Source organism: Pteropus alecto, unplaced genomic scaffold (assembly GCF_000325575.1).
Source record: "Pteropus alecto unplaced genomic scaffold, ASM32557v1 scaffold17, whole genome shotgun sequence".
Classification (NCBI taxonomy): domain Eukaryota; kingdom Metazoa; phylum Chordata; class Mammalia; order Chiroptera; family Pteropodidae; genus Pteropus; species Pteropus alecto.
Window position 1 is genome coordinate 4,406,128 of NW_006440645.1, and position 10,425 is coordinate 4,416,552.

The following is a 10,425-nucleotide window of genomic DNA, read 5'->3' on the forward strand; positions in this document are numbered from 1 at the left end:
CCTGCGCTGCTCTGCAGCCTCCGCGCTCCTGCCCAGTGGTTCCGCGGCTTCCTGCGCGCGGCCCTGGCGGTCTCGGGCTCACCGCTCGCCGCTGCCTCCCGGACCTGCGGTGTCGGCTTGGCGCCCCTCGGGCTTTGCGGGTGCCCGCTTCCCCGTACACGCAGCGCGCGCGGCGGGCTCCCTTCGCGCAGACAGCCTGCCGTGTCCGAGATGCCAGCGGCGAGGAGAGGTGTGTCCCCCTCCCCCGAAGTTACGACCCCTTTTCCGCCGCCCGCGCTCAGCCCCGCCGGCGGAGGCCGGGGGCACACGGCCGCATGACACGTTCTGTCCTGGAAGAACTCCCTTCCAGAATCGCGCCCTTAGGTCCCGATTCGGTGGCACCCGCGCAGCTGGCACACCGCTCGCACCCATCCATTTCTGTTTTTTTTTTCCCGGAATTGCCGAAAGCTGGAAAAGCAGAAAGTGTGGACTCTGTTAGTGAAATGCGGCAGGCCTTCGTTTCAGGAGTGGAAACAACTGCAAAAACTTTAATCTTCCACCTGCTTTGGGGCCTCGAGCGACACTTAAGCCTCGAGCCCTTGTCCTCCTCCTTGAAGTGGGCGGAATATCTAGCTTGCATCGGGTTTGGGGATCAAGTGAGAATTTATACAAAGTGCACAGAGGACTTCTCTACCAGTCTATACTTTTGTGTAAACATAATCTATTTGTGATTATAGAAATAACAGTGGCCAAAACCACTGGTCGTCAAACTTTAGGCTGCAGGGAAACCACCTGGAGGGTTTGTTGCAACACATTGGGAACCCGGTCTCCCCAGTTTCTGACTCCTTAGGTCTGGAGTGTGGCGTGATCATTTGCGTTTCTAATGAGTTCCCAGGTGACACTGACCTGCAAAGCACTTTCAGACTCACTGGTCTAGAGCACAACACTGTTGGAATTTGAAAAAAAATGGAGATAATTTTAACTGTCATCCCCTAAGTGGAGGTGAAACCTCAGTGGTAAAAGCCGCGTGTTCTTGCGTTCCTTCCTTCAGGAGTTTCAGGTGGGGCATCTGGTCCATTCTTTGCTTGAGAAAAGGCGGGCTCCGCAGCGGTCACGTCTTTATGTTATGATGCTGAGCGTCTTCTCTGTGGAATGAGGGGGAGGAGGAGAGGAAGCTCTGCCACCAAAGCTGAGTTGACAGAGGACTAGGAAATGTGTTTTTATAGTAGTTGGATCTTTATTGATTCAACAGTATCAACAAGCAAAAGATGTAGGTCTTTGCATTTTTTTCAGGCCTGCCATAATTTAAAAACTTTTAGCCAGCCACTTAACATTATCCAGTAAAAGTGAATAGATGCTCATCAGCCAGTATATGGGTTAGTGCTATTTTCTCTGTTTCAGTCGCTTGAATAGGTGGCACCAGATGATCTTGCGTTTGAAGCCTGTTCCGCAGTTGTCTGCCAGGCTCGCTCAGCTGACGAAGGCAAGGTGCATATTTGTTCTTTTACGGGCGGCACAAACTGTTTGCAATACACAAGGGAGGTGTTGTTTGGCAGACAGGACTCTCCTCCAGGTTGGGCTCACTGGGGCATCCCCCAGGACCTTTTTGTCCTGAAACACTTTAATCCTGAATCCATTTTATTTTTCTTTGAGGCCTTTGGTAGCCTATTTCCTTTAGAATAAAACCATGGGAGCTAGTGAGTGAGGGTACTTCTGAATCTCATGCTGCGTTCCCACTGCTGTGAAAACTGCTGTTAATTTTTTCTTCCCAGATGCGGGCTGGGCTGTCGTTTTTGTGATCTTATTTTAACTCAGTGGTTCTCAGTTGGGGGTGGTTTTGCCCCCCAGGGAATATTTGGCAATGCCTGGAGACGTTTTTTGGTAGTCTTCCCCGAGGGGTGCTGCTGGCCTCTGGTAGATAGAGGCCACCCTGCCTTTGAACATCGTGCAGCTCCCAGGACACCTCCCTCGTCCCTCAGAGAAACACCTTCCGACCCCCAAACGCTGATAGCGCGGAAACTGAGAAGCCCGGCCAGCTTGCTGAAGACCAGATGGAGAAAGTGAAGAGTCGCGATTTGTGGAGGGCACCGATTATTTAAAGTCACCTGGTATCAGGCAATAGGCTGACAAGAATACAAGCCTAAATACGGTGACTTTGGCCGCTGCCGTGTGGCCCAGCCTGGACAGAAGTCGAAGTGCAGTATGTTTTTTGGCATGTCGAAGGTGTGCCGTCAGCGGACCAAACCAGGAGGAGACTGATGAGAAAGGTGTAAGAAAAAAAAACAAGTGAGGACCTGACCTGACACCCTCAACCACACCTCCTTCAATTCCCCAAACACGCAACCGACCAGCCAACGTGGAGAAATGAAAGCGGAGTTCACGGCCACCACAACTTTCCATTGAATCATGGCTCAGATGTCTAGACTGTTTGAAAAGTTGAAAACCTTTTCCCGCTGTTGGGTCCAGTTGACCGGAAAGCCTGTCGTTGGAGGCGACTCCTTCGGCGTTAGCACTTTCTGTCCACGCGTCTTCCAGCCTGCAGATACCTCTGAAAGGAAGAGTCACCAACATTTAGCGTGAATTTATCGTGGTTTCTTCCCCAAAAGCTGACCGGAGGACCGGAGTTGAGGGAGGGACGCTTTGAGGGTGGGCGTAAATCAGGAGCTGGTGAGGCGGCAGGTGTGGCTCGGGTACCAGGGAGCCTGCAGCAGGACAGGCAGATGCAGGAGGACGGGACTGAGCACCGGGGGGCCAGCTCCTCCCTGTGGCTGCAGGCCACTTCCACTCTCAGGGGCCCACTTTCCCGCACTTCCTCCTAGTCCTAGAAGAACCATCGTGTGACAGGAGCATCTTGGTGGAAGCAAGCTGTGGTGGCAGCGTGTGTGCTGCACACCCCCTTCTCTGGCCTGGATGTTTTGCCAGACGTCCGTGGGGATGCCTAAGACCGAGGATGGACTCTGTAGCAGTTAACTGGGCAAAGCTGGTCAGAAGGGAGAAGACGTCCCAGATAGCACACACAGCGTACGAGGGAGCATAGGAGATGCTGCTTTTGTATACCTTTCAGCATTAAATCTGTTCCAGATGCCCGTATTTAGGGGGAAATGAAAGTAGTTTGAAGTGTGATGAACCCTTGGGCTTCTCCCTGGAGATGGCTGCCCGCCGCCACACTCGTGTGCGCCCAGGCCCCAGCGGACGCTGAGACTCAGGCTGAGGGACCTGTCCCCTCCCGTGGAGCAAGGATGGGTCCTGGCCCGCCTGAAGCCCTGCTCCGTCCTACGGCACATATTCTATGCAACCACGATGGCAAAAACGTGGACTTGTGAATTTCAAAGGGATGCCCAGGCCTTCCAGTTCACCAATCTCATTTTATGGAAGAGGACATCAGGGTTCAGAAGAGTACCTGATTTGAGGTTCACCTGCTGATTTCCTCTTTGATCATCTGAAGGAGCTTCCTGCTCACCTGGCCCCCAGCCCGTTGCCAGGCGGAGGGACCGCCCTCTGGGTCCCCATTGTAGGGGCCTCCGTTTCAGAGTAGTGACAAACCAGCCCCTCCGGGCAGCTCTTCCTAGTTCACAGGCCGCCTCTGGCTGTGTTCCTGGGTGTTGGATAAAGCCACCTTGCTCTCTCTTCCTGGACGTAGATGCAACTATTGATTTAATGACAATGGATTCTCTCTCCTTACCTTTTTTGCGTAACATGGCAAGTGGGTCCCACTGATTTGCCTTAGTAAACATAATATTTACTGTGATGCCCTTTGTGTGCAGTGAACAAACGAAGTCGGAATCTAATAGCTCATTTAATCGTGGAAATCACGTAACCGGTCCAGCAATGGAAGGACAATTTGTGAGTCATAGATATTACCACACCTTAGGAGCCCTTAAAGACGAGCTGTGCCAAGTGACTTCAGCCTAGAAAAAGCAGTATCCCCCTGTGGCGTGCCCTGAGGGCGCACACTGTGTTTATAAAGTGGCCGTTGTGTAACTAAACTTTGACAGTGGTGTAGCAACCAGGATCTGAGTATTCTCCTTGTGATTTATAATGCTGCTTCAAATGGACGGCCATGTTACAGACGTAATAAGCAAAACAAGAACCATCCTTTATACATTATAATTATTAAATTGATTTTGTTCCTCTCCACCGATTCTGAGAAAGCACCGTCAGCGGTACCGACGAAGGCGATGAAAGGTCTCGCGTTATTCGAACCGCAGGACAGTGGCTGCACGTGTGCCGTGGCCTTTGCTTGTTTTTCCAGTTGCAGGGTTTGCGGAGGCCCCACACGCCCTGCCCGGGCCCCTTTGTCCTGCAGACACATCTGTAAGAAGGCGGGCCTGGGAAGAGTCTAGAGCCAGGCAGATCCGCATATTCGGGCGCAGACCTGAGGCTCCTCAGCACGGTCTGTCCACACGAGCATGTTTCGTTCCGTTTTGAGATGGAGCTTGTCATTTTCTGCACTCCGAAATCAGGTCGCCGGTCTTTCGTATGTTCTCAGTGCTCCTAATAGTTAATGCTCGGTCGTTTAGAAAATAATTCGCAACAGTTTCAACGTAGAATTTTCGTTGTACCGTTGGGGACTGCAGCTGTGGCCCCACGGCTGGCAGGGTCCCTGCCACAGCTGTTGCCGGCCGCGACTGTGTTCTCTTTTGCCTTCGCGCTCTCCGTCTGAGGCCACGTACAGCCGCGGGAACTCGGGCGAGGGCCGGAGGAAGGTGGTGACTCCCGGGGGACCTCGCCCACTAGTCTTCGAAGCCAGACTGGTCCCTTCTGAGTGCCCGTGGGTGTTTTTAGTGTGAGGGGATTTTGGAGGCAACAGCCAGCCACTATTCAGTGTTTAATTCATGTCCCTTCCCAGTTGTCCTCTGTCCCTCTTCCCGGCACAGGGCGACTTGAGTTGACCAGTGTATCCTTAATGCGTATTCATTTACAGAAGTCCAGCGCGTGTGTGTGTTTGAGTTTGAGTGTTTGTCACTGTATTTTCAGACAGCTGCTCACTTCCCCATGTTAACTTACTCTAAATTAAATTATCCCATAGAATACTGAAATGAAAGATTCACAGATTTTCAAGCTATTCCGCGAATAAAAATAAGAAGAGAAAGTAAGTGAATATTAACTTTTACATTCCTGGTATAATTAAGCTGTTGAAAGGAATTTTCCTGGATTAATTTATTATTGAGCTGTACATTAACTTATAATTCAAATTCATAATTGAACAATAACTCAAATTAGCCAAGAAAGAAGGACTTTTTAGAGGGAGTTTGTATAGCGTACTGGTGGTCTGGCCAGTTTCCGTGAGTGGATTTGTCCTCTGCTTGTCATCTAGGCCCCTTGAGGAGATGCTGTCACCTACGGCAGGGACGGTGACTTCCGCGTGTGAATACCGCCGTGGTGGGCTTGCACCTTTGACGCGGGGGGCTCACTACGGGTCAGCTGACGATGGACGCGTTCCGGGTGGGCCTCGCTGGGGAATAACGAAGCGCTCCTGGGCCGTGTGCAGCGTAAAGCGTGGTCTTGGAGTAGAGCGCGGACATTGGGACGCTGCTCAGTCCTAACAGAGATGATGACATGTAACTCAGTGACACTTGGGAATCTTAGAGGCTGGCTCTAGGCATTTCCTAGGCCCAACTGTAGAAAGATGAATCATTTTTTCAGCACCAATAGTTTAAAACTCTCATTAGGAATTCTCTTTAGAAAAGCATCGTAGAGTTCCGTCACGCGCCGTGTGACGGGAAGTCCCCGAGGCACGCTGTGCCCTGTGTGCGCGTCCACCTTGTGGCCGGTACCCTGGGATCCTGTGCTCCCGTCAGCTTTTCTCTCCTAGCGCCGGATCCTGCCCTCCGTGTCCACATGACTCAGCTGGGCCCCAGCAGTCTCCCGGCCCCGTCACGTGGCCTCCTCTCCAGGTCATCCCCTCACTGCCGACCCCGGCCACTGCTGCCTGCGTCCCTGTGCCCTTGAGAAGTCCTCCCCTTTCCTGACGGCACGGCGGCCCAGTCTTCCCTCACCCGGCCTGCTGCCTTTGCCTCTGGTCTCCCCTCCTCCGGCCTTTTGTTTGGTTTTGGCCCTGTCCCCTTCTTTCTGTGGCCTCCGTTCCTCCAGCGGGCCATTTCTGGTCTCCGTCTCTGGTTTCCCGTCTGTCAGTGCTGCGTCTCCCAGTGTTTGAGGGACAGACACACTGTCACAGCCTCAGCTCAACACGCACGAAACAGCATCACGTTCTCAAACTAGCGCCCTTCCTACCGCACTTCTGTCTGTCGTGAAATTATTCTTGTGGTCTGCGCCGCGCCTCGGCGTCTTCCCCGCCCCGGTGGTTTCCCCCCGCCCCGTCCCCCGGTGTCCCCTGCCCCTCACCTGCCCGGCACCTGCCGCTGCCTGACCCGCCTGTCTCATTTCTCGCCGTTTGCCAGCTGTGCTCTAGCCCGACGGGGCCATCACTGTTAGGACGGGTGGCCTCTCCTCATGTGATCCTTGTTTTTAGAAAAATCCTCTTTTCTCATCAGTTTCCTCCCACCGTTTCCCGCCTTTCTCAGGAAAAATCTCAAGAGTCGCCTCTTTCGTGAACCGTTCTCCTCCCTTCCCAGGGAGAGTGAATCGTTTCTGTCTCTGTTTTTCCTACAGTACTTGGTACATTTCCTACTATGGAAATTAAAGCTTTTGTTTTAATTAATTGTTTAGGTGTTTGTCCCCTGCACTGGGGCCCTATAGTCAAGGACGGGTCAGATTCTTTGTCTCTGTCCCCAAGCACAGAGGCCACTCCGAATGCTGGTTAAGTTAACAGGTACCTGTACATTAGCCGAGCAGTTCAGCTGCCTGTGCGACCTTCCTCTCCCAGCCTCGTCCCGCCTCCCTCCTGGCCCCAGTCGGGCCGTCCCCCGTCCCCTTGAGCTCCAGGGTCCTCTCAGTCCTCTTACCTCTCCCCAGTGCCGACCGAGTTTCCGGGCCCAGGTCCTTCACACCTTCCTGCCCACATGCTATCTAAAAATTCTTTTAAGAGCTTGATGTGTTTTTAATTTCATGCTCGCGTATTTGATGGGAAATTCCTAGTCATAAGGGTTTAAAAAAAAAAATTCACGCATAGCAGCCCTTTACTGTCCTGCTCCGAGCGTCTGAGACTGAATTTCTGGTTCCGACACCCCCTGGGCTCAAAAAAAACCGATGACCCGCTGAGGCCCGTGCCATGAACAGCGTAGGTCTGTGGTTGGTGAATGAGTTAGGACTTTAAACATAAACACTTCAGCAGGGGGCACGTCAAGCGGGTACGCCGGATGCGGCATCTCTGCAGTTCTTTCTGGAGACCGCTTGAAGCAATAAAAGTCAAACATAATCATTTGTTGGGATTACATTTTATTGTGGAAGCTTTTCTCTTTGGCTGTTCACTAACGTTAGTGTTTCTAGCCAGTTCCAGAAATAGTCACACTCTACTTAAGGAATGCGGATCTGAGAATTCCCACGCGAGTCAGACGCTTGACTCCACAAATCCCCCTCTCCATAAATCGCCCGCGGGTCGTTCGGTACGTAGGGGTCAGAGCTGCCTGGGACCATGGGGTCCCTCTGGCCGCGCGGAAACGGCGCCGGCCGTCCTTGCTACCACCTCTTCAGATCTGCGAGCCAGCCAGTACTCAGCACCACACTCCGAAAACTCTCGAAAGGACAGACCTTGTGTGACAAAGTGAGTCACAGTCTTTGTGATGTGATGTCTGCGAGGGTGGGTGGGTGAAGTTGCCGGATGACCCGTTTCACTCAACTCCTTTCTGAGCTGAATCATTTCGCAAACAGAAAACAATTTGTGAGTTTTAGGGGGTCATTACAGGAATAGGAAAGGAAGAGAGTACAGTCGAATAAAACCTCCATTTAAAGAATCGCTCGTTGAAATAGATTACTTGATGGACAGTCTTTGTTTTGAATTAGAAATGAAATTAATCCGTCTCCTGCCTAATAGTGTATGTTTTTCAATCCAACACTTGCCGCATATCAGATATATGTTTATATTTAAATTAATTACGTTGATATTTTTGCCTGCGTTTTTCATTCTCCTCTGCCATTTGACCTTTCTCCTGACAGCCGTTTTTAGCCTTGGCTCATTCGAAGGTGGCGTGTGTTGTGGGGAGTGTCGTTTACTCACTGGCTGGATGACTACTTGAATTGGATGGGAACTCAAGAGAAGAAGGTCCCTTTCATCTTGGAAATTCTGATTCTGGGATGCTATAAACTTGCATTTTGCATGGTTGGTCCTCTTTTGTTATTTTTCATCTTATTAGAAACAGAAGTTTGGAGAGCCTTTCTCTGAGTCAGATTTAATCTATATTAATACAATTGATTTGCTTTATTTCCTTATTGTCTTTGCGGTAAGGCATTTGTCAAAAAAAAAAAATACGTGAAAAGAGAAATGCTCCATTTCGAGTGTTTTCCTAAGTTATAGAAGTTCTTATTATATACTTATATTTATACATGACTCTAAACTCAATCGTTTAGTATTGAGACTGTAACGCAAGTGAAATTGGGAAGACAGTTTAACTAGTTTCATAGAGGATAATGATACATACAGAAGACATATACAGCAGGTGTTGGGTTAAAAAATAATGAATTACAGCAACCCCTTCAGCTGTTACAGGGTGGGAAGAGAGAGCGCAGGTAATTTTGGAGGGAGGGTATTAAAGCCATAAAGTAGTCACAGGCTCCACCCAGCCGTGGCAGGACACCTAGGGAGAGTGCCACAGTGCCCAGCAAAGTCCCTGTCCCTTGCCGTAGGGGAAGGGCCGCTTGTCCGGCCTTCACCACTGTTTTCCTAGGACCTTGGTATTTACAGAGTATTTGTTGAATGAATGAATGAATGAATGAAATTCTTGAAAACATGCTCTATGTCAGCTTTACAAATCGTATATTTAATCTCGATGACAAACTCACACAGCCAGCATCATCGTCCTTACCTTACAGATGAGGACACAGTTTTTGTTATGTCTTTTCAGAAGCCGATCTCTTCGTGACAGCACGCAGTGAGTTCTGCTGTCTAGTCTGAGGGTTTAGAAGGCAGGGTCATGGTCAGGATTCCAGAAGGACAATGTAGCAGGAATTTGAACAGAAATAGTGATTTAAAGAAATAATTTAAGGTCTCCGCAGAGGCTTTGCCATGTTCAGCAAAATTGAAGTCTCTGCCATTTTTTCTCCCACCCCTTTATTGCAGCCTTTTTTTAATTTAGAAAATACTTCTGTCATGATTTAGTATAAAACAGTTCTTTAATATTTAAGAGTTGCTTTCTGAAGAACTCAAAGATTTTTAAATGGCATATACAACAATAGAAAGAACAGGTTGCAATTAAGGATAAAAACTATATGAGAATGGAATGAACCTCGGAGAGAGCATCTGCAAGATCAAAAGGCAGAATAAGACAGAAAATGCAAAGAGAGTAACTATGAGGTTTTGAAACTGTAGTTAGGCCCTCTCAAGGAAATCACGATAGGCTCACTTTTTAGGGACATGTGGTATAAGATTAACTGTCCCCCGAAAGCAGATGTACTTGGACCTGTTTTATTTTAATCTTCTTCACCAAGTGAAATTGTCAGCCAACCAATAATTTTCTGAGTTTCTAGCACGTGAAGAAATAAAGATCAAGATAGACAATGAGATATGAAGAAAGCACGAAACACAGAGACGTGCGTCTAAAGTTAAACTCCTCTTTCCCCGAAATCACTTGCGGAACTTCCCCGTAATTTTAAATGGCGTCACTATCGTTTTCGTCACCCAGGTCCGTCTTGGAGTAAAGTTCCACTCCTCATTCTCCTCCGTCCTCGGGCCCCTCCCTCCAGCCCTGTGTGTCTGGGTCCTGCAGCGTCCTGCAGCGTCCTTCACGCCCTTGCCGGCCCCTGCACCCTGCAAGCGAGTTCTGTCCCCGCCGGTTGCAGCCGCCTTCTGCCCGGCCCGTGTGTACAGTCTGCCAGGGCTGCGTGATGAAATGCCACAGAACGAGTGGCACCCCCAGAGACGGGTCTTCCCGTGGTTGGGGAGGCTGGACGTCCGAGGTTAGGGCGTCTGCAGGTCAGACTTCCCCCGAGGCCGCTCTGCCTGGCTTGCAGAAGGCCGCCTCTGGCTGTCTCTTCATGTGGTCCTGCTTCTGCACACCGCCCAGTTCCTGGCCTGTAAGGATGCTGTCAGATTGGGTTGCAGCCCACCCCACAGCCTTGTTTTGACATAATCACCTCTTTAGAGGGCCTGTCTCCAAGTCATTTTCTGAGGTGCTAGGGGTCAAGGCTTCAGTGTATTGCCAGTGCGGGGCGGGGTGCAGCTCAGCCCCTGACACTGTCTAGTCCATGGACGTTGTTGCTTGGCGGGCATCTTTCCATAGGGCCCCTCTTGCTCATGCTGCTCTTCCCCTCAGAAAAGCACAGTGGACTTGAGAGAGTCCGGGCTTGCAGTACACATGTTGCTTGCAGATGTGGGCGCTGTTCAAAATCCGT

General features: G+C 50.5%; 1 protein-coding gene across 1 annotated transcript in view; it reads left to right on the forward strand.

Annotated features, from left to right (window-relative positions):
• FGF2 (fibroblast growth factor 2) overlaps positions 1–10,425 on the forward strand; it is a gene marked incomplete at its 5' end in the record, with an annotated part of 44,843 nt that overhangs the window by 257 nt on the left and 34,161 nt on the right. The window lies entirely within an intron of this gene.